Here is a 25,271-nt window from a genome sequence, read left to right on the forward strand (position 1 = left end):
GATTAGTTACTAAGGTATAGAGCCTATAATATCTTTGCTGCATGTCCCGACTTCGTTCGGGTAAAATAAGGATTTAACCAATGAGGTATATCCGGTCGTTTATGCCAATGCATCGTGCAATATGTATACCGCGTATTTTTTACGTGTATTTAAATATCTCGTTATTATTCCAAAACTACTAGTTCCAAATTCAAAGTGGACCGTTAATATTTATCTATATAACATGTTAAACCAATATAGTATTTATTTTGATAAAATTTAAATTGTTTAAACTAAACTAAAGTTTTAAAGGCCGGCAACGCACCTGTAACCCCCCTGGTGTTGCAGATGTCCATGGGCGGTGGTAATCACTTTCCATCAGGTGAGCCTCCTGCTCGTTTGCCCCCTATAACATAAAAAAAAGTTGTTATTATTGTTATTTGTCTTTTCTCTTATTTAAGATAAAAATATATACTATGGTTTATCCATCCAATATATTACTGACTGTGAAAACGATCGCTATATCTCAAATGTATAAATATATTTACATAATATATAGTCTGTGACTAACACCGGATACAACAGTCATTCTCAAGGGAGACTAACCAACTAGTCAAGACAAGCTATGTATTCTTCCACTCTTAAAATACGAGACGGTAAATCAGACGCGATCAGAACGAGTTCAAGCGCAGTTCTTTCCGAGCCACAGGAGTGTTAACACTTCGAGTACCTACTGACGGTTTTCGACCAAAAAATCCATAGATTCATTATATTACAAAAGCGAGCCTATTAGGATTATTTAGCTCTGAGGATTTACGATATACATATACATATATTATGGCAATTGTAAAGTAACTACTATTTAATGTTTTTGAGATTAGTTCATTTAAATTCCTAAAAAAAATATATCTAAATATTCGTGTCCTATGTCAAATTTTCATTTTTTTCCCATTTGCCGTCGAAACACTTGGCCCTTGGAGTAATGGTGCAAAAAGCTTCATCAAAAGCATAACCTACCTCGCCTTATTGCCTCTAAAGGTGACAGGAGGGCTGGTTCGTTTTCAGCCCTGAGGATCGGAATTGCGGTTCAACGGGGAAATGCTGCTAGCATTCTTGCCACCATTCCACGCGGTCGAGATTTATACAGTAACTATTTTTAATTCATATTTGTATATATATTTAAGCACTTAATGTTATCAATTCTTATAATAAATATTCCTAAGAGTCTGTAAATATCAATTACTCAGTTTTTTACGTCAAAACCTCGAATTAAATTACCTACATATGGTTGGAGTTAATGCATTTTAATTATACAATTTGTAAGACGTTAATCAATGTTTTTTTTTTATTAATTATGTTAAGCTTTTCTAGCGAATTGGTGTTGTTAGAGGAAAATATTCAATTAGTTGCCAAGACCACCATGAAAATTGATATTACATTTATATGTGTATTATTTTTAATGTAAAAGCTTGGAGTGAGTAATAGTTGATTTTCAACGGGGATATATAAATTCAGTTGTATATATTGCCGCTTTATGCTTGGTAGAATAGTTGATGAGAGTATGGTACCTACTCCTACAGACGAGCTTGGACAAAGCCCTACCACCAAGTATACCATCGTGGTCTATTTAGTCTATATTCATTTAAATGCCGCATTATTAATACTCTGTTAAGTTTTGTTTTCACATAAATATATCAACAACCACAAAATTAACAGCCCGTAAATTTCCCACTGCTGGGCTAAGGCCTCCTCTTCTTTTGAGGAGAAGGTTTGAGCATATTCCACCCCACTTCTCCATTGCGGGTTGGTGGATACACATGTAGCAGAATTTCGTTTGAAATTAGACACATGCAGGTTTCCTCACGATGTTTTCCTTCACCGTTGAGCACGAGATGAATTATAAACACAAATTAAGAACATTAAAATTCAGTGGTGCTTGCCTGGGTTTGAACCCGCAATCATCGGTTAAGATGCACGCGTTCTAACCAAATATATCAATATCAATAAATATATATAAATGACCTGGTTTTATTATGATATAATCACAAGAACAATTTTAATTAATGGTTATTATCTCACTTGATATCAAATACGGTTACGAATCGCAGCCCGAGGGTTCATTATGGGAAAAAGTCGGACCACCGGGATTGCTTCATTATTATGAAATCGTTACTGGACTGTATTATATTTTATTGATATAACTATTGATCATGATAAAATTATAATAATATCATTTTAATGTTATGTTTTGAACGTCAATTTGTCTTTGTTTCTAGTAATATGTAATTTAAGTGGTTTTCGTTTTGTTTTAAAAACAAACAAATGTATTTGAGTGTTTCGATTTCGTTCTTAGAGCTAATATTATGATGGGACGATAATTTTTTTTTTTAATTTAATATAATATAATATAATATAATATAATATAATACTCTCCATATTATGAACATAAGCTTAATTGTATGTAATATAATACATACTTGATTTTTGATTACGTCATGCATTTCTAATCATAGCGTCTCTGTTCTAGATTTATTTGATGGTAGGGATTTGTGCAAGCCCATCTGGGTAGGTACCACCAACTCATCAGATATTCTACTACCAAAAAGCAGTACTTAATGTTGATGTGTTCCGGTTTGAAGGATGAGTGAGCAAGTGTAACTACAGGCATAAGGGTTATAACATCTTAGTTCCCAAGGTTGGTGGCCCTTTGGCGATGTAAGGAATGAATATTAATATTTCTTACAGCGCCAAGTCTATGGGCGGTGGTGACCACTTACCATCAGGTGGCAAAAGACATATTGTAAGATTATTAAACCCATATTCTCGAGATACGCACTGGCGTATTCAAATTGTACCTAAACCTAGCCATAAAAAATATTGTCGTTTGAAGGTAGCCTGGATGGTACCTCTGCATGAATTCCACGAGGTTAAACTAATTTATAGATAAAATAATGTATACTACCTTATAATATTAAATAGGTCGTGTTAGGTAAAGTTACATTTGTATTTGAGCGTAAATGGCTCATCCATTTGTTTTGTATTTATTATTCAAGAGGTATTAGGGTAGTGCGATATATCTTTACAAACGTTAATCATTGAAACAGATTACTGGAAGTGCCGTTTTGCCTTGTTTATTTATTTATTTATTTAAATCAATATGTCACAATATATGGGTGAACATAGTGAAACCAAAAAATAATAATATTTAACAAATGGCGGTCTTATCGCATATAGCGATCTCTTCAGACAACCTTTGGTGATAGGAGCTTAGAAAGAAAACAGTTAAGTGTATATATATGAGAGAGGAGATAATAACTGTAACACTAGAGGGTCTCCCGTGAAACTTAGCGTTGATTCAAAAGATTTTTTTGGAAGTTCGAATCCTATGACAGGTTTTGTTTGAATTTCAATTCATTGTAAACTGCAAGTCATTCATGTATATTTGCACCAAATTATAAAACCTCTTTTAAATGAAATTTTGAATATCAAAGTATATAACAGTACAGTTAGAATGTTTACGTTTTAGTTTTTTTTCTTATGCAGCCGTCGTTCGGCTGTCAAACGGGCCAGTAACTTTTTTCCTCTCTCAAAAATTAATCCTTTTTTAAATTGTAACAATTTGGTAAATTGAAATCAGGAATCATCTTTAATTGTCAGCGCATCTACGGCTGGACAATGGCGCTGTAAGAAATATTAACCATTCCTTACATCACCTATGCGCCACCAACCTTGGGAACTAAGATGTTATGTCCCTTGTGCCTCTGATTACACTGGCTCACTCACCCTTCTAACCGGAACACAACAATACAGTGTACTGTTATTTGGCGGTAGAATATCTGATGAGTGGGTGGTACCTACCCAGACGGGCTTGCACAGAGCCCTACCACCAAGTAAAATTAAAGATAAATTATTAACTTATAATGGTATTCATCCTTAAGTTTTATAAAAAACTAACTGAACCTGCCACTTTGCCCGTGCGAAATTTAAAAAACACCAACTTCCAAACCCCGTTTAACCCCTTACCTGCCTACCTGCCGAATTTCAAGTTTGTAGGTGTTATAGTTTCAGTGATTCGGCGATTAATCTGTGAGTGAGTGAGTGAGGTATTTCGCTTTTATATATATATAAAAGCACTTCTATTCGTATATTTTGTTGATTATGGACACTAATCATCTCTAAAATAAATTGGGTGTCTTCATTTGTTAGGATTATCAGAACAGATTCATTTTTTAGTAGTGTTAGAGGACGCCGGAACATTGTAATATGTCTCTACTGGCAACCTTATAAATTAGCCCTAGGCTAATTTATAAGGTTGCAGATTCTGAGCCAGGATTAGTTGTTCTAAATTGCTTAAAGCGCTTGTGATCATCGTAAGTTGGTTGTCGACATTTCACAAGTGAGAAATGATGTGAATTATTACTGAGTCGCACTGGGATGCATATTCAATTGTCACACAATAATACTTAGTATTGTGTGTTTTGATTTGAAGGGTGTATGGGTTAGTGTGACTACAGGCCGATGGACTACTAAGCTACTGACCCCCAAGGTTGATGGCACATTCGTGATGTAAAGAACGCCAATATCTATCACAACAAATATATATATAAACAAAAACAAACATTTAACTATCTCATTATATTATAATAAACTCAGAATGTAATCAGCTGTTTTAACCCAAAATCTCGAAATCCACAGCCTTGTTATTAAACACTAAACCATCGAGACATTTAATTTGAGTATCTGTGATACGAATCAATTACTCGCCCTCTATTTACAGAGAGAGATGAAAAGATCAGAGAACAGTCGCAGGCATGCTCGGGTAAATATTTGCAAATATCAAATTCGGATTTGATGAGATGAAACAAGGACTAGATACTGTTGTATAAACAGTAATTTGTCGGTAAATAGAACGGTTTTTTCTCTATTTGCCTTTTTTATAGTATATGATGGTAAGTAACATCACAACAAAGACTTTGGTGATATAAGAAGTACATCACAAATGGGGCACCACCTTGGGAACTAAGATGTTATGTCCCCTGTGCCTGTAGTTACACTGGCTTATGCAAACATTAAACCGCAACACAACATTAAAAAGTATGGCTGTTTGGTGGCACAATATGTAAAGATTGGCAGCACCCACTGTAAGAGTAGGTAGCAACCTACCCAGATGGACTTGCACAGAGCCCTACCAGCAATTAAATACCCCTATATATACAACGGCCTGACGAGGCTACGGAGATTTCCTAAATGTCTGAAAACATATTCGTTTCCAGGGAATAAAATTATTTTCAATAGAGGTTATAATCTATCACAATTCAAAGTATGTTTAGAAATGTATAAACGTGATAGAAATCTTCATTGACATAATATAATGTATCAAATTTACTAATGGATTTTCGTTTGCTTAATTTATATTTAAAGTTTATTTTGTGCACATTGGCGAAAGGAACTATCTTGATTGTCTGTGACTAAAATCTACCATATGTGTGTCGACGAAACTGCGGACGGGCGTGGTGACATACGCTCCAAGCCTTCTTGTTAAAGGGGACCTCAGCTTGATAGAAAGACGTTTACATGTTGTTACTTTTACTTTAAATGCTTCAAATATTGTTTATGCAATTGTCGGGTTTGATATCTTGACCAACCAAGTCCTATGGGACATTGCCGTTCCCTACTCCCTGAATATTATTATCCCTGAATATTGAATATATTTGAATGACGTAATTAATTAAGCATTTTATCTTGCACATGGACAGATTTTAAATATGAGTTCTGTGACATTAAAAAGCTAATGAAACAATTTTGCAGCAACAAAAAAATATACAGCCCCTAAAAATTTACCGCCATTCACACGCCTCACGGACCTAGGCGAAAATCCATCATTGTATGCAAGTGGACTATGTCTATTGAATTAGCAGTAATTTAGCTCACTTATTAATTTGTGTCTTCATGATAACAACTAAAAGATAATAAATCCATAAATATATTAGTTAAGTATATACAATTACGAGAATTTATGTACTTTAATGTCAATTTTAAAAATATTAAATAATTTTTTACCCATCCAGTTATATAGATAGTAAATAAATTTAGCGTAAGGTACTTTGTTAGAAAAGGTATCCAAGTTAATCTTGATTAAATCATGGTCCTCTGTTAACGAGAAGGTTTCCGAGATTATACCACTACCCTGCTCTACTACGGGTTGTTGAATTATTACTACATGTATCCGACTCGTGACTCGTGCAGGTTTATTAGCGATATTTTTCTTCGACGAAGAGTCGCTTGCCGATTTGAAAAGTAGTAGTAATTGTGTGAATCAAAGGAAACGTTTTGATTTGATTTTATCGAATGAATTGTAGACACATAAAAACTCAGTGGGTTTTGGACTTCGAACTAGCGATCCGTGATTTCATGTCTGATTTAATCACTTGACTTGATTTGACTCCTACTTTAAACGTTTTGATATATAATATAGTCATAGAAATCATGAAATCGATAATATGTTTTTTTTTTTTTTAATTTTATAAAGTATAAATTAAACTGTGTTAGGTGAAGTACATATTAAAACCATAAGATACAAAGGCTTCGTGGAGGCTTAGGTATGTACAGTCGAGGTGTAAATTGTTATTAGAAAATATGTTAATATTCTATATTGTATAAAAATGTTTCATAACACAGTTAGATATTTAAATTTTAGAGCCGTCTTTATGACTGTATTTGTAGTAAATTAAATTGTTATCTTGACTAAGAAAAAAATATATGAAGTTTTTATAAGTGTCAAAGTGATATAATAACAATAGAACTCTACGTGTCTAAGAAAGAAGTAAGAATTCACTTCGTGTCTCACTCGTGAAATGTTGACAATCAACTGTTGTGTATCCTATAAATTTTATAAATCTCGAATAACACATTCTGATATTTCACGTTCGTTTCCTGCGGTGAATTTCGAGTACTTTCTTGCAGAATACCTCCACTGAGGTTCTATTTTAACGCATATTTTGAGGCAATTAGATGTTTGGTTAAAGAAAAACAAAGTATAACAAATATTGAATGCCTAAAATTATATTGACAAAATAAAAATAAACTTTAGTCAAATTGGGTCTTACACAAACATTTGGGTCTCTCGAAATACATTGAAGTTAAAGATACCATCATAAATGTAATAAAATATTAACAGATAAATTGTGCAACGATGATAAAACTGCTAGCAGTATTTTTATATTATTTTTATTTTTAAATAAGAGTTTCATAGAGCAATAATAAGTTTAAAGCAATAACAACAAGACAGTACTTGTAGGGGCTTAGAAAGAATCGTTGGAATTAGTATCAAGTGTCGTTAAAGATTTTCGTTCCGCTTGCGGTAAGGTATTTACAACTATATACTGTATTAAACTTACAAAACGATGTACATATTTTTTTTTCTTAAATTAGATAATTATCATACTAATACAATTTTAAAGTGCGTGACATTATATGTTTCATAATACTCAAATACAAGAGGCTTTAACATATAGACTGCGGGGCAATAATAACCTAAAATGTTAGTGTGCGAGGCACAGCTGACTTCACTTCTTAGTTTCCAAAAATGGATGGGGCTTGGTCGATGTAAGGAATGATTAATATTTCTAACAAATCCAATTTTAGAAATATTAACGATTTAAAGTGATGATCAGCAACTCCAGCCTCTTTGTCAAATAACGATGGACAAATTATACATTTACTAGATGAAGAGCTGACTTCGCTCAGGTAAAATAAATAGAACTAAACAAATACGGTTTACCATTAACTTTTTCATAAACGTTGTGAATATCAAACATCTATAATATCACCCGTAAACGTCAAACATGGCCGCCCGTTGAACTGTCATGTTCATTCGGAATATCTCGATTATACGAATTTTGCGGATATATATTGTCGACAAAAAAATATTATTTTTTAACGATCTATTGTTAAGGATAGGGTTTGATTACTATCGTAGGCCTGCACGAAATTATTAATAAAGATTACATAATTAGGATAATGCGCCACCACCGGTTTATTACGTAGTGTTGTGGGTGATAAATAAGTAATAGGCGGTACCTACACAGACGCCCAAAGATCTACTACTAAATAAATGAAGTCGGTAGTAGTCAAATTGCGGTTCACGATTTAGACATATGTAAGCGTATAACTTGAAATTTTATTCCCTTTCATGACATATTTTTTAAATAAATAAATATGACGATGAATACAAAAAAAGACGTTATATTGACGTAACAAATAACTCACCGTTGCCTCAAAAACGCGACAATTTTTATTGCTCTTCCGGCTCTGTTTTCGTAGTCAAATTATGTTAGACTGAAATGGATGAGTCCATTGACAACTTTTTTTATAATTGGTCTTCCTACAAAACATAATTTTTATTGTGCGTACCATTTATATAGGCCTTCTTATAAACAAATAGAAGTAATTTCATAGCAAGGGTGTAAATTCACGTGGGTCAGATAATCTACCATCGATCAGAAGTTCTTTGCTTTCATTGTCTTCAAAGAGTGATTCCTTACAACCAGGTGGGTTATTTTATTTCAGTATATCTTCCTATTATAAATTCGAATTAATCAACTACAGCGAACCCGCAAGAAATAGCTTGTAATACAAATATTTATTTTTAACTGTATTAACCGTGAACGATACAGTCCAGAATTTTAATGTACATTTTAATTCTATATTTGGAACTACATTTGAAACGCTATAGTAACCTAGAAAATTAAATAACCGATAATGTACTCTATAGTCTAGGTTTTAAAAGCGATATTCGATTGAACTATTTTGTAGTTTTTGATTACCTGTTTGCTTGGTGGTATCAATAAATATAAAACGATTCAGAGTTGTATTTTTAACTAGGGCATACGTTTCATATTTGCATGCTCAAATTCATTTTGCGTTTTTATAAATATTCTCGTTAAAATAGCATTTCATATATATAATATTTTTTTTTTATAATATTTTTCATATATATATATACTATTTCCTTCGAATTCTTTAGCTTGAATTTATTAATTTTAATCTGATTCTTGTATTGCGTTAATTTATGCGAACAGTTATCTAGAGAGATATATGACGAAGCGTAGCGTGTACTTGCGTAGATGTTAGCTTTGGCAATTTCATCACTGCGTGATCAATAGTTAATTCAAAATAAGTAAAGCTGTGCAAAATAATGCGTACGTTTGCGCAGGCATGTTCCTGCGCACTATTTGTTGCGCTTTCGTCCGTTTTTGTTGGTCTCGAAAACGATTTGGTTAAGTTTGCTTCATACCAAATTTTATTAAATTCGTTTAAGTTTAGTCGTTAAATAGCAACAGACAGACAAACACAGTTACTTTCGCATTAATAATATTAGTATAGATTAAATAAGACACTATACTATAAAAATTAAACCGGCGGTTTTCCGAGTTGATACTAAGGGAACTTTCAAGAATAGAACCTACTCATTCCTTAAACGCCTCTGCAAGAATTCCAGTGTTGCAGATATGCATGGGCGGTGGTAGTTACTTTCAATCAGGTGAGTTCGTTTGCAACCTATAACATCAAAAAAGTATTAAATATTGTAATATTAAAAAGCGGATGAAACCGCAAGGCAAACATATTGTATATGGAAACACGTCTGAATAAATATACCACTGTTACGATACACATATTATTTTTCTCTATTATACGAAAGAGATTTATGTTTAAAACTACTTATATCGAGACAGAATAAATTATATACTTTCAGATTTATAATTTTTGGTCCGTTGAAATAACGAATGAGAATATTTTTTTATTGCTATTGATATTCAATCGAAAGTCAAAATATTATTTACTTCGAGTAAGTTCGTAAAATAAGTTTTGAATCGTCATGTTATATGTAGTAACGATTCAAATGTAAAGCAACCGCTGCTTGGTACTGTATATTTTACTGATTGAAAATTAATGTTTTATTGTTACATAATGTTATAAATGTGACAGTTTGATTTTCAATTAAGATTTAATGGCTGAATGCAGGATGATTAAATTGTCACTGGTCAAGTTAATACTAAAATTTAAAACGGGTGAAATTAAGAAATGCATGTTATATTTGTAATAATACTTTCGATACCCCGCGGCCTCGTACGAGTGAACGCAGGCCTTTTTAGAAAGCCCTGTAAACTTATGCGTTTATGCGGTATTAGTTTACAGTAAATTCATTTTTCATAATTTATCACTCTACAAGAACCCACAAAGAATTAGAAAACCTAAAAAAAAAATGAATGAATTTCATAAAGTCGTTCTCAAGTTATGGCTTTGCAAGGGAAAAAAGCATTTTTATATACATAGATTATATTCTATATAATTCTGGGAAAGTTTAATTAATTTAATTAATCAAAAAATGGAAAAAATACATTCATATTTACACTTAATATTATTTTTCGCAACGCGAGGCAACCTCTAGTCTATACAATAGCTAAATCCGATAAACTTTATCATTTATGTACGTACACCCTTTATTAGTAAGTTTAAAAGATTAGGAGCTGCAGCGTCACCTGGCAATCTTTCACAAACGAAGTAAATAGTTAAAGTCTTCTCCATGAAACAATACATATGTAGCAACTCTCATGATTTTCAACCAAACGATACCAAAATCTATTAATCTCAAATAGATACTATGCCTGTTTATGTAAAAGATTAAGAAGTTGATCCTCAGAATAAGCCGCGTTACAATTCCACGAAATTGACGGGAAAGCTTTCATAATGGTTAAGCTTGGAATTTCCAATATGTCGAGTCTTCGGTATTACCAGAATTTGTATAGATTAGTGCTCAGTATGCTCGGTGTTTTATATATAAGTCTGTTCGTGTGTTTATCGGAATTTTTATTTATTTTAGTGTCAAAGTGTTCAAGTAAAAGATGTATCCGTCGACGGAACATTAAAAATACGTTACGAGAAAGAATTACAGGAAGATTATTTTTAGTTTGGATTAAAATGGTTTTTAGTAAACATTCATTTTATTATTTTGTATATATGTCGTAATTTAAGAACTTTTTTAAATTTCGTTCAAATCCGGTCAAACATTACTCTGTTTTCATATGAGTGGCTTACTATATACTAGTATTATATTTATTATTATATATTAATGTATTTTTCATTTATCTATTCATATTTGCTATATATGTAGTTAATATAATATTTAGCAAATATTTACTTGCCACTGTTCCCTGCAATCGCGCCGCTCATGCTATGTTTATACATCGCGTATTCGCTTTAATCGCTATAGTGTTATTATTCTACCTTTTATATTTCTATGGATTTACTTACTTCTTATGGGCATTTGTCTTTTTCTGTATAGTGTTTGAATCTATGGTTCGTTTACTTTCTAATTAAAGGTGACATTGTTAGAGGAAATACTTGCTTAATTTGCCGCCCTATACATATCTACCCATACTCACTGCCGTATACCATATATGTTTCATTTGGCTGTATTACTAATTTCGTGCTAGACGTTGAAGGACAACATCGTAAGTATGTCTACATGTATGGGATGAAGTTCTGTTATATGTATACCAACCCGTATTAGAACAGCGTGGCGGAATAAACTCCATACCCTCAAGTCAACAGTCAATCAATGAACTAATGTCTGTCGTCTACTATAAATACAAAATAGTTTAATTGCAATACAGGCAATAATTTCAGATCTTATTGTGTGCCAACTCTCTTCACCTCGTGGAATGTCTGTCTATGGACGGATTTAACTATATATTATATAAATATTAAGTAACCCATATTATCGACCTACCGTACCGTTCAATCTCCATCGCACGTGACATTAGAGAAATAATCTGTGCCCTCTCAGCACAAATAAACGCTAAAATAAAAAAATAAAATCCCTATTACATTTACTCAGTGGTAGGGTTTCGTGTAAGTCCGTCTGGGTAGATACTCCCCTCTCATAACGTATTCTACCGCATAGAATACAATGCATACTGTACAAGGAACATAATACCATTGATAGCGTATGTGGTGTTCTAGTTATTAATATTTAAAAAATATAGATGAATGTCTTCATATGAAAATTCTCGAAATTATTTTTGAAAATCGAATCCAAAATGCAATCCCTTTCTTACGAACCACCGGCAGTGATTAATAAAAGTTTCTTGACCCAAATTTTGGAAGGAATTTGATGGCATGAATTTGTTTTTCTCTCAATATCATTGAATCGAATCTGCGTCGGTATATGTATACTTTAATAAAAAAAATATCAATGTTGCCTTCCTTAAATTTATAAGAACTTAATGTCAATTTAAAAATAATAGTTAATTATGCTAACCTTCCATATTAATCATATAAATTTTGCGTGAATATAGAAAAAATAGCAAAAATGCAAGAAACCTAGAAGCGACACGTGTAATTTGCGTTAGAAATGTTTAATTTTGAACTTCAGCGTTACAAATAGACGTTGTAAATTTGCGTTCTAAAATTATGAAAATATTTGTATGGCACGAAGTCTAGACGAACAAATTTTCGGATTCAGGCATTTGTAAGTGATATTCCCGTCACGTCCGCCTCAATCACGATCAATAGCAAACAATCAATCTTATTTATTATATTTTATTGAGTCTTCGAACGGAATATCGCTTTTCAAACGTAACTTCGTATTTAGTAACCTTATTAGTTGCCGAAGTGCTAATTGTATTCTGTATCGATATAGTTCAGAATTGAATAGGGTACTAAATTAAATATGTTTTTTTTGCATTTTATCCTTTAATTCTTTTTACCGTGTGGTTCCCGTAAAATAGAATAGAGCTCAGGTCCATTTTAATCTGTGATATAATAATAGCATCAGTGAATAATTGTTAAGTGTATAGAGAATACGAATCAAGCACGCATCCACTTCAACCACTCGAAACCACTCGATCAGCAAAAATATTCCCAAGAAGACTTGGGCATATCCGAGCGGTCAGCCTTCTTCCAAGTCCTTTCACTGAAGTTTTCAAACCACATTGTTTCGGATGGTCATCATTAATTTAGCTTAAGCTGAAGATCTTTAGCCTTTGAATTCAGATCCTGATGGTGGGGAGAAAAAAACAGGTTATTTGGATTTTATTGTATAAATTTCTTATGAAAATGACATTCTGGTGCCTCTGTGTGTACGTAAAGCCGTTCGTAAACTGCCGTTCCAGTGGATTTAGAGATTGACAGAACAGAACACCTGTGTTTGCACCCATCCTCGTGATCTATCAAATCTCTTGCGCAGTTGGTTAGTCCCCTCGTTATGACCACTATAGCCGAAATAGGTCAGGACCACAAGATGATTAATATTTATTTAGTTGCATAATTGTTGAGTGCCCACTTATATCAAATGACAATCTAATCAAGACAGATGACCGGAACCTTCCAATTTAATTTTTACCCATTTGGTTGTCAAAACAGTTTGCACCATCTTACTCTCATCATCGGATAACAAATAACCCTGAACAATTACAATATTAAATCAAACTTATAAGACAATTTTTACTCTTTACGAACTTTGTAAAAATATTATTGAGAACTCATATATCAACATTTTATTTAAAGATTGGCTCCTACAATATCTCCATCCTCGTTACAGAACAATAAGGGAACAATACTTTCTTAAACCAAATCTAATAGTCAGAACTCGATCAATATAATTTAAGAATCAAAGCCCTTTATACTCGAACTTATTCAATATCTAATAATCAAGTTCATCAATCTTATTAACAAAGGAATAAGGTTCAAAATTGACTAGCCCGAAATTCTTTTCAGAGGCATCTATCAAATAATCTTTTACCCAATATTTTATAATTGAAATTAAGACCTATTGTAATGAAGTTAAGGTCGATAGTTGTATCTAGTGCTGTTATTTTCGAATGTATGAAATAGATTTTCATTGTATAACACAAAACGATGCAGAGTAATTCATCCATCGAGTGCAATGTGAGATCTATAAATAATAATAGACGAGATGAATGGAGCGATGGTTGCATACATCTGCTTTTGTAAAGCTATCGTTCACTTGCTTTCATGGTTACGGCTGCAATAGAACACATTTCGAATTCTTAGTGCGGAACCCTTCGTTGTGAATATGTTTTTTTTTTAATTAGGTATTTCATTTGAAAAATTTTCACCTGGAAAGAAATATTAATGGTTCATGATAATTAGGTTAAATTGGTTCAAGCGCAAACCTCTTTACGTACCTAGTAGTTGTCCGCCGCGACTTCGCTCGCGTTTTTTGGATAGGCATAAAAAAAGTCCTTCGTTAGGGTTCAAGTTTGCTTCATACCTTCATAAATTTCATTAAATTCGGTTCAGTGCTTTGGCTGTGAAAGAGCAACAGACTGACAGACAGAGTTGTTTTCGCATTTTTGCATTTAATGTATATTTAATACATATTAGAGAGATTAGAAGACGTTTTTATATATATTTTTTATCATCTTTGCGTCATAGTGGCTGGTGTATTGGTAATGCTTGCTATTAAGCAGGTAGGTGAGATTTTGTGCTCGCCTGAAAATGTAGAGGTTCTACTTCATTCATAAGATATTCTTATTTTATTGATTATGCAGAGGCATGCGTTTTTATTATAAATGAATAAATTTTACATGTTCGATATATAGTGTGCGATTCATCCTTATTCTATTTTAAAATTTTAGAAAAAATGGTTGTAATTCAACCTCTAATACTAAAGATTACTGAAACAAAAGACTAACTGATGCTGCATGTTTGACTTCACATTTTTGGAACACCTGAATCTTACCCAAAAATCGTTAATACAAATTTTCAAAAAAGAATGCACCATAGAATTTACATTTACATTTAAAAATCTACCGCAATACGTATTGGAGTAGCAGGGTAATAAGAACATTTTGCTCAATAGATAATTAGGCATTAGCCCACCAATGAGACGCAGTGAGGAGCAGTAAAGTCACTTGGTAGCTCTTCGAGCACGTTTGGGTAGGTTTTGATCGCCTCCAGGCTGTTTCAGATAACTAAAATATAATTATCATTGTACATGCAAAATGGTAAAAAAAAAAAAATATATGTCCCGCTGAGTTTCTTTCGCCGGTTCTTCTCAGGTCCGAGGAGCTAAATTCCGAACCGGTGGTAGATTTTTGACTATCAATAAGCAAGTGTAAACACTTCTATATTGAATAAAGATTTTTGACTTTGACTTTGACTATCATTATATATTCTACCGCCAAACAGCAATACCAAGGTTATTGTGTTCCACATTGAAGAATAAGTAAGCAACTGCAACAGTTCCCATTGTTGGTGGCGCATTGGTGATATAAGGAATGGTTAATATTTCTTGCAGCACCAATGTCTCTGGGTGATGGTGAATACTTACCATACTGAATACTTACCTATTGCCCCTCTGCCTACATATATTTAAAAAAAAAAAACGTTTAAGCCTAACCGCATGGAATAGTTTATATTTTCAACTAACGTACGATTGTTATACAATTGTAAAATTTACGTAAACATTGTGAAAGGTGGGTATAATAACCACAGCCTGCGGTGTGCGGTTTGATGCCCAGTCAATGCTTTAGACGTGGGATTGTTATGTGATATATTGTGATACCTGCTGTATCTATTTCAGTTTATTATTTGCTGTTCTAAAAACTATTCCTAAATTTCTACTGTCCTCCTAGTCTAGACCAAATATCCCATTTCAACATTATCGGATTAAGTTTTTCAAAAACGTTACAAAAAAAAAATTAAAACCAATTCGGTTTTTTTTAAATTATTTAATAATAATAAATAAATAAATATTGGACAACATCACATACATTACTCTAATCCCAATGTTAGTAGTTAAATACTTGTGTTGTGGAAAATCAGAAGTAACGACGGTACCACAAACACCCAGACTCAAGACAACATAGAAAACCAATGAACTTTTTCTACATCGACGCGGCCGGGCTTCGAACCCGGGACCTCGGAGTAGCGTACCCTTGAAAACCGGACACACTACGGTGTACACACTACTCGACCACGAAGCTTCACTTTTAAAATACCGAACTTAATCTTATACCTATATTGTTAAATATATTTGTCTAAGTAGTTTAATTTCGTACGAGAGAAAGCGTCTGTCTCGATAGCAACGTCAGTCTGAGGGACAGTCTTTGATATGTCAATCATATCGTAATTGACATAAGAAGTTATTTAAATTATCGGATAAGTTCGTGTTTAGCTGCGATGGTTTGAGTCTTGTTTATTTACTGTTATATTTAATATAACACGAAGATTCAAAAGTGGTTTTGTGAGCCTTGAATAAATAATGGTTTGATCTGAGTTGATTTACTAGTCGCGTACCCGATAGGATTAATCAGCGGAAGACACTGTGAGGTTGGTATTTTACATAAAAACAGATGCCAAAATTTCATTTTATGTTCATATTTCTAACTTAAAAATAATGAACATCCATAAAAACATTCATCCACAATTTTAACTCCTTAGTTGATGAATTTCCGTAAGCGCTACCACGATTCACCTTAATTCACAAACGCAAGTCTAAATACCGATTTGCAAATTTGAAATATTCAAAAAGTGAACATCGATACGAACTTTCATCCCCCATTTATCCCCCTTTGGAGATGAATTTTGTTGAATGCGTTCTTAGAGCTTAACAACATCCCATTCCTGGAATTCCAGAACGTACCTACATTGACTGCTTTAAAATTTAATTCAAAACCAAAATCAACTATTAAAGTATTTGTATAGAAACTTAAAATATATTATAATTAATAATTCGTTGCATTATCGAGGATTGTAAATCTTTATAATAATTAATTACAAATAAATTGATGTTAAAATGTTTAAGATTGATAACTTGTGAAAAATGAATACGAAATACATCTTTAGTTAGGATTTACGTGTCCGAGCCCTCAGTGGAAACGTTCAGAAAGGTTCCTGTGATACCTGTCCTTTTTTGTGATGGAAACCGGGTTATGTGGAATTGTTACCCACTAAAACCACTGCGATGGCCGTCTTCGGCACGGATCGGAGAGGTTGTGGGATCCTGTTGATATAACGCATCCGCGAACCATATGTGCTCCGTTCATGACTCAGCGGAGCTCTGCTCATGACGTATTTCAATCATCAGACCATTACCGATCAGACCGCTTTTATAGTTAATCTTCATGTTGAACAAAGCAGTACGAAATGCAGTGAAATCAATGATTTTTTTAAACATTTTTTTTTCTATATTTACTATGCTAACATCGTTCGAATAATTTGAATGAAATATATGGTTATAACTTTTACATATATATTGAATATTTCATTCGGTAAATGAAAAGATTCTCTAGGTATAGACCAAAAAGTATTTACATATATTCAGTGAGCATTCACGCAAACGAAATCACAGACAATGCTCATCCTTACTAAGGTTTCCAAAGTCGTTGACTTGTAATAAGTCTATTTTAAATCAATGTATTGTCACCGTGTTATGGGAAAAAGGGCCATGTGACGTGAGAATTACGACGCTTCCTAATGTAGGTCATACACACTGAAGCGGGTTACGATTTATATGTTCTTATTGGGTCACATTAGATTAACTTCATAGTATTGTGATCATACATGCTTTTACGTAATCCCATTAAAAACATATTTTCAAATTTCGAATACAATGTTTAAAGAATATTTTCAGTAATCATTTAGAGTATATACTTCAAATAATCTTGAGAAATGAATTGTATATAGTATTTTTTTGACGTCTTTAGATATCAAATATTGCAAGCCATTATAGAGTTGTTTTATTGTTCAAATATAATGTTCCTGTTATGAAATATATCGGCTCATTGAAGGTGATTAACCTTGGACCTTTTTATTGCGCTCAAGACTCGTTCCAAATATAATATTTAATGTTCTTTGATATTTTATGCGGTTTATATATTTAGGCAGTATAAAAGATAAGACATACTAAATTTAGCTGAAGATAAAAATATGTTTAGATCGATTTCCGAACTCGAAATAGCGCTTTTGATCATGAATTTGTTACTTTTATGAAGTTTACAGTCATTTGATAGCTCGCTATAAAAGATATAGAAAAAACAAATATCCGATTTTTATTTCCAGCTCGCGTAACGGATGACGTCGTGCACGATGGTTTGTACGACGATCTAAATATTATCAAAGTATTGGGTATAAAACATAAAAAAATGATCAGGGATTTCTTAACGTTTAAATAGATCTTAAGGATAATTCTACTTGTTTCTTTAAGCAGCCTAACAATTAATTTAAAAATGTACAATTAAAAAAAAAGAATTTAATACGTGTGGATTATTCAGTTCTATACAACCATGGCATGGATGTTCTATCAATGGAAAATAAATATTGTTGAAACGTTGAATGAAAATGTAAATAATATCGTAAAATTAAAGGACTATACTTAAAATTTACGACCTCTGTGGTCGAGTAGTATGTACACCGGTTCTCGTGGGTATGCCACTCCGATGTCCCGGGTTCGAAACCCGGCCGCGTCGATGTAGAAAAAGTTCATTAGTTTTCTATGTTGTCTTGAGTCTGGGTGTTTGTGGTACCGTCGATACTTCTGATTTTCCATAACACAAGTGCTTTAGCTACTCACATTGGGATCAGAGTAATGTATATGATGTTGTCCAATATTTATTATATTATTATTAAAATTATGAAGAGAATGATTTTTATTTTATTGTAAGCTTTGTAAAATTTATTTCCAATTTAAATATTTGAGGCTTAAGTTACAGAATTTCGAATAAATCAAAATCGAATATATACAAATACGATCTGAAAAAATATTGGCACAAGTATAAAGAACCAAAATCCTCGGCTATTTCCATTTCATATTTATTAGTCTTTCACGAACCAAAGAATATTTAAAGCAATATGACTGTATAATATCGCTGTGGTCAATTTAATGTATCTATCGGCTGAAATTCAACCAAGTTTTTAGATTTTTATCGTATCCTGAGAAAACCGGTACTTCACATTAAATGTTTTAAAGTCCATTGCATCTTGGGCGTCCTGTTAGTACCTTAGTGGGATATCTACGTATCTTCTATTTATAAATAAATTATCATAATTATCGATGTCTTCGAAAATATTAATATTAGCGTTTATGACGTCCTTCTCTCAACGAGCCTATCTTTTATCTGTTTTCAAGAGTTCTTTTGACAGCTTTTACGTAAACTGAGATGAAATCGCTACTTTAGCTACGATTTCCTATCAAATATGGTTCAAAAATGAGAAACAACTCAGCCAAATTTTGATTGATAAATCTCATTTTAAAAGTCGTTTTAAAATAAAAGCAATACCTTATTTTAAAATCAATTTTAATTGATTTTAAAATAAGATTCATGACTGCCGGTCGTTCTATATACGGGCCTAAAACTAATAATCTAATATTTTTTTGGCTACTAATATCAAATTGGTTTTGTAACGGTCAAATCGATTGATAAATTTTAAGACCGGATTACATATCGGATTGTGGATATAATATTATTTTCGATTACAATAGGCACTCTCGGTCAGAGGTAGGATAATAGGGGTCATGACCGCCAAAATCGCATACGTCCAAATCACAAAAAAAGATTCATAGATGGAAAATAGAAAATTAATGAGAATTTAAAAAAAATAGTTATTAATTTATTAAATAGTAGTATATTAAATATCATATTATCAGAACACTTCCATTTGTTCTCCAAGACCTTATAAGTTTTTGGGCAATCAAATCTAATTGAATGCGTATGACACCCTCTCCCAAGGTTTTGGCGGCGACCGCGCCTTTTAATAGGTAATCCTAAGTCTTAAAACGTAGAAGATTTTAGATATGCGTGTTGCTAAGGGTCGCTCCAAGACAAACGCTTACATACGACTTCTGGTGCTAAAAATGTACTCCAAAGGGATTCTAGGACCTTTTTTATTTTTAGTATACATAAATGAATTAAAGTAACTAATTAAGTCTTTAACAAATATACAAGAGTAAATTATTTCGTGGACTTGTAGTTAATGAAAAATATTTTGAAAAATATTTGTATAGAGAATTTTCTCATGTTTATTATCATTATAGGTAGGCTAGACTTTGAGGTCTAGGCAACCACGGGCAATCATATTCACATAAAATTTACGTCGATCCTGCTCGTGAGAGAACTAAAGTTACGGACGGCATTTAATTTATTTTTGGCCGACAAAGCGAAAGTTTGTACCGACAATAGGATTTTCGTTTAATGACGCTAGTAATTTAAAAGACTATCTTAGAGGTTATGTGTTTCTTTTAATTTGTTTGATATCGACTATTTTATTTATATTTGCATGTCTGCAAACCTTCACGTCACAAATTTTACGATGTATAGTTTTCGGTAAATAAATAAATCAAGAGATTGTGTTTTTACGACCTTGGGTCGTTTTATATTAAAACGGTTGGCATAGTGCCATATTGTTTTGTTTGTTGATACGATTGTTACTCTACCTTTTCATTTCTCGGTAAGGGTCTGAAATCGGAACATTATTTTGGCAAAAGTATTTTTGTTTTGCACACTTGTCATGACGGTTAAACGATATAAATGTTCTTCATACCAATGACTCATCGGTGATGACTGAAATATATGTTTACCGAAAATGATTATGCGTTTTTGATATTCTCCAACTTTTAAAGTATCAATGCGTATTTTGACAAATGTTTCGTGAATGTTTTCTGCAAATGAAAAATACCACTTTATAAATTATAGGAAGAGGCTCGAGAGGCATAACATCTTAGCACATAATGAATATATCTTACAGCACCAGTGTTTATGTGCGGTGGTGATCATTTATGTTGAGGCCATTTGTCTGTCCGCCTACTGATATAAAAAAATATAACCTAGTAATTTCAGATATATTACACGATATCTCTAAGAACGACAAAGAAAAAAAAATTGTAGCTCAATGCTTGTTTCCTCTTGATTGATTGCGGATGTATATTGTAAAACTATTGGTTATATACTATACAGTGTTTCGTTATAAGTCAGTGATGTTGCAAAATATTTTATTGGAAACAAACTCGATCTGTCTTCTGTAAGATGTATTGGAACAGTAGGTACTAGCCGATCGATAACTAATTTACTTGGTACTAAATTTCAAATTGCAAAGCGGTTCCATGTTTTCAATATACAAAGATTAGTAAGAGCAATTTATTACTATGATGAAAAATAAATGTTTTTTAATATAAATTAAATCAATTTCAGGAATAATAGAATATATACTTAAATGTGAAAGTTCAAGTAAAGGTTTAGGTATTGATTTTATTTTATTGTCGTTTAAGTATAAGAGACAACTTATATGTAGTTCCAAGTCTTAGTGCGTCTAAATCGCAAATTTATCGCTCAAGTTTTAGAATATGTATTCCGAGTCTGGAGGAATACTTTAAAGTTTCAATTTGAAGCAACGTTCGTAGAAAGTTGTTACAAAAATTAAATGACAAAACGGAATAAAGAATTTCTTCTTTAAAATATGTGGTACTGGCATTGATATTGATTTATATATTTATTAAAATGGTAACAGCCTGCAAATGTTCCAAGCTGGACAAAGGCCCTTTATTAATTTCACCAGAAACATGCAGGTTTTTTCACGATTTTGACTATTCGTCTGTTTGATTCAAGGCCACGTACGATGTAAGAAAAGCTTTCTATTTTTTAGAGCGCCCATGTCTATGGGCGGTGGTGACTACTTACCATCAGGTGGCCCATTTGCCCGTCCACCTAACTATATCATAAAATACACTGTCGCTTATGCTTACGCACAGCTTTCAATTTTAAATGTTTACAAGAGTTAGATATAACAATAACAGTATCTTTGCCGGAATTATAATCTTGAAATCAATCCATACATGTTCTGTGAGTTACGTATTGATCTGTGGTCGAGTTCACAAAACCGAATGTCGTTTTCACAACACTGATTTGTCACCAATGCTGTTCAATATTTTCTAGAATATCATTCACTTGAGTCATTCGTGAACAGATATATTGTTAAAAATAATATTATATTATTGAAATACTTTTATATTTGATTAAATAATATACATGCAGGCTAAGCTTCTATTACATTTATGAGTTTTTTTAAGAAATTATCAGAAGCAGCTCGGAGTTTGGATGTTGGTCTACCAACATCCAAGCTCCGAGTTACTTCACTAACATCCTCTAGGTCTAGGATGACATACATCGGAACGCACATTATTCCTGCACGTGCATGAGTATGAACTAGAATGGTAAATTGGGTAGAATCATTAAATTTTTCGCTGAAAATAAGTGAGAAAGGAGAATAAGCCTAAGACATTGTGGTACAATATTTGTAGCAATAAGTGATTAAAATAGATATCGAGAATAAAAAAATAAAACCGTATATAATACATAAATATATTTGTAAAATATCTGATGAAATGTTGTCAATCATATTTCACAGTATAGGATTTCTATAACGACGCTTTTCATTGGCTCCAAAGACGAAAGTACACCCCAGATTTAATATCAAATGATTACTCTTCTAACGATGCCATATTGAATCCTTGTTCATATAGACAAAGTACAGACAGCAAAACAAAAATATTCGATGAACTGTTGCCAACCGTATTTTCAAAATGTATTGCAACATGTGTACATAAATATTTAACAGTTCTAGCAAACTGACACAATTTTTTAATGTCAGTTTGAATTTAAATTTAAATTTTTTAGTTGTCAAATTTAAATTTTCATTGGAAAGGTTAATTTCATTTTGAATTATGTTTATCATATTTACTGTGAATTATGAGAAAACTTTACAAAACAATGTCAATGTTCAAATTACAAGTAAATCGGTATTATATCACGTAAATTTCTAACATTTAAAATATTTTAATTAAAAAAATTACGTATTTTTTCCTGTTTTTGTTATCGGTACTTTGTTACCCGATACGTTCGCTTTTGTCTTTAATATACGATGCTTTGTAAAGTATGTACACTAGAGACGGTCTTACTTTTTATTTATATCTAGAATATTCTACGAACAATGTTGTATTGTATTAAACTTTATAGTTATGTTTGGATTCTCAAGTGAACGATAATCACGTGCAATTCTACAATACAGTTGTAAAATTTTCTTATTTTGCATTCCGAATAACCATCTCTATTTTCCAAGTGGTCCTCTGAGAAATAGTTTCAGTAGAAAATACTTGTATGCCATTTAATTTCATGCGAATCAATTTCAATACATTATTGCAAAAGTAGCTCTATCAGTAGATCTATGTTTGAATAAACTCGAATCTCACCGCATAACGCGATTGTGAAATGTCGGAAAGTGTACGAATCTTATTGTGTGAACCTGAATATGTAGATATTTAAACTACAATCAGAAATATCATACGCATGTTTTCGTCTTTGTAATGCAACTATGAAAACCACCAACGATCCACTAAATAAGATAGACCATAAGTTGATTTTCAACTTTTCACTATTAGGATATGAAAAAACGATGTATTTATATTTTGACGACCTCCGTGGTCGAGTAGTGTGTATACCGGTGTTCATAGGTACGCTACTTCGAGGTCCCGGGTTCGATTACCTGCCGAGTCGATGTAGAAAAAGTTCATTAATTTTCTATGTTGTCTTGGGTCTGGGTATTTGTGGTACCGTCGTTACTTCTGATTTCCATAACACAAGTGCTTTAGCTACTTACATTGGGATCAGAGTAATGTATGTGATGTTGTCTAATATTAATTTATTAATTTAATTTAATATAGGTTTAAATATGCGTATACTAAGATTCTAACGTAACGAATATCATAAAGGTATGAATTAATTTATAACAAAATTTAAAGGTATTGTTTAATAATAAAAGTTTTTACTTTCACGCAAACGAAATGACGCGTACACCCATGCTATTGTTTAAATAATTATATATATATTTTTATGTCATATATGCGTATATCACATTTTCATTGTTAGAAATATACATCATTTCTCATAATAGAAATACGCTATCAATCTTGGGAGCTAAGGTGTTATATCTCTTGTGTCTGTAGTTTCACTGGCTACTTCAAATCGGAACACAATAATACTTAGTATTGCTGTTCGATGCTAGTATATATGATAATTTTGTGAACCTATTAATACGTTTTGATTTACACAAATATGTACATACAAACAAAACGTATAAAGTATCTTTCTGTTTTGTTATTATACAAATAAAAAATAAAAGTCAGTATGAAATGACTTCTTGTTATAGAGATTACTTGCAGCGCTTATGTAATAATAAATAATTTAATTATTCCAGATTAAAATTTCATATCCAACACAGTGGTCACTCCTGACCATTCAAAATAAAAAAAAAAATAATCAAAAATATGTTATATATACTTTTTCCACAATTAAGTTAATTATACATTTGAATAATGAAACATTCTGCAAGAAATAGGTATTTCTTTATGAACTTGATTGAGCAAGATGTATAATTGGCGCTAGATTCTTGCGTCCTTGTTGTAATGATCAATATCCTATCACAAGACTGTTATATTAATGTTCAGTGCCGTCTAATGGGCTCTCGTAACGGATGGAATGTGCTCCGCCACGCAGATGACGGCGGAAGAATTAATTGTGCTTTCTTAATCAATAACAGGAACTGATAAAGTACAAGACTTTTACGAATCAAAGTTGATTTGATTGTGGTATTTTATAACGTTTTAAATATTTAAGATGTTTTGTGTTCGACGAGTCTTTTTTTCTTTGTCGTACGATTCTAGAACTGTATACTTTTCTTAAGACTAATAAACATAAAAAAAACATATAAGCAGCCCGTAAATGTCCCACTGCTGGGATAAAGGCCTCCTCGCCCTTTGAGGAGAAGGTTTGGAGCATATTCCACCACGCTGCTCCAATGCGGGTTGGCGGAATACACATGTGGCTGAATTTCGTTGAAATTAGACACATGCAGGTTTCCTCACGATGTTTTCTTTCACCGCCGAGCACGAGATGAATTATAAACACAAATTAAGCACATGAAATTTCAGTGGTGCCTGCCTGGGTTTGAACCCGAAATCATCGGTTAAGATGCACGCGTTCTAACCACTGGGCCATCTCGGCTATTATTTGTTACAATTTCAATCGAATATATAATATATATGAACGGTTTTATATTCGTACATATAAAATAGTTTGTCCTGAATCTATCAATTAATTGCAAAAACTAGAAAGATATGAACGTATTTTTATTTTAAATTTTACCCGTAAATTCACAAATAGACTTTCTTCATAAAGTTAATTAGTTCATTAGTTTTCTTTGTTGTCTTGGGTCTG

The 25,271-nt window shown here is 32.4% G+C and overlaps 1 protein-coding gene across 1 annotated transcript in view; it reads left to right on the forward strand.

The window, feature by feature from the left end:
* LOC125077182 overlaps positions 1-25,271 on the forward strand; it is a 115,793-nt gene that overhangs the window by 19,846 nt on the left and 70,676 nt on the right. The gene's annotated exons all lie outside the window — the stretch shown is intronic.

This window comes from Vanessa atalanta, chromosome 3, assembly GCF_905147765.1.
Source record: "Vanessa atalanta chromosome 3, ilVanAtal1.2, whole genome shotgun sequence".
In the NCBI taxonomy this organism is placed as follows: Eukaryota; Metazoa; Arthropoda; class Insecta; order Lepidoptera; family Nymphalidae; genus Vanessa; species Vanessa atalanta.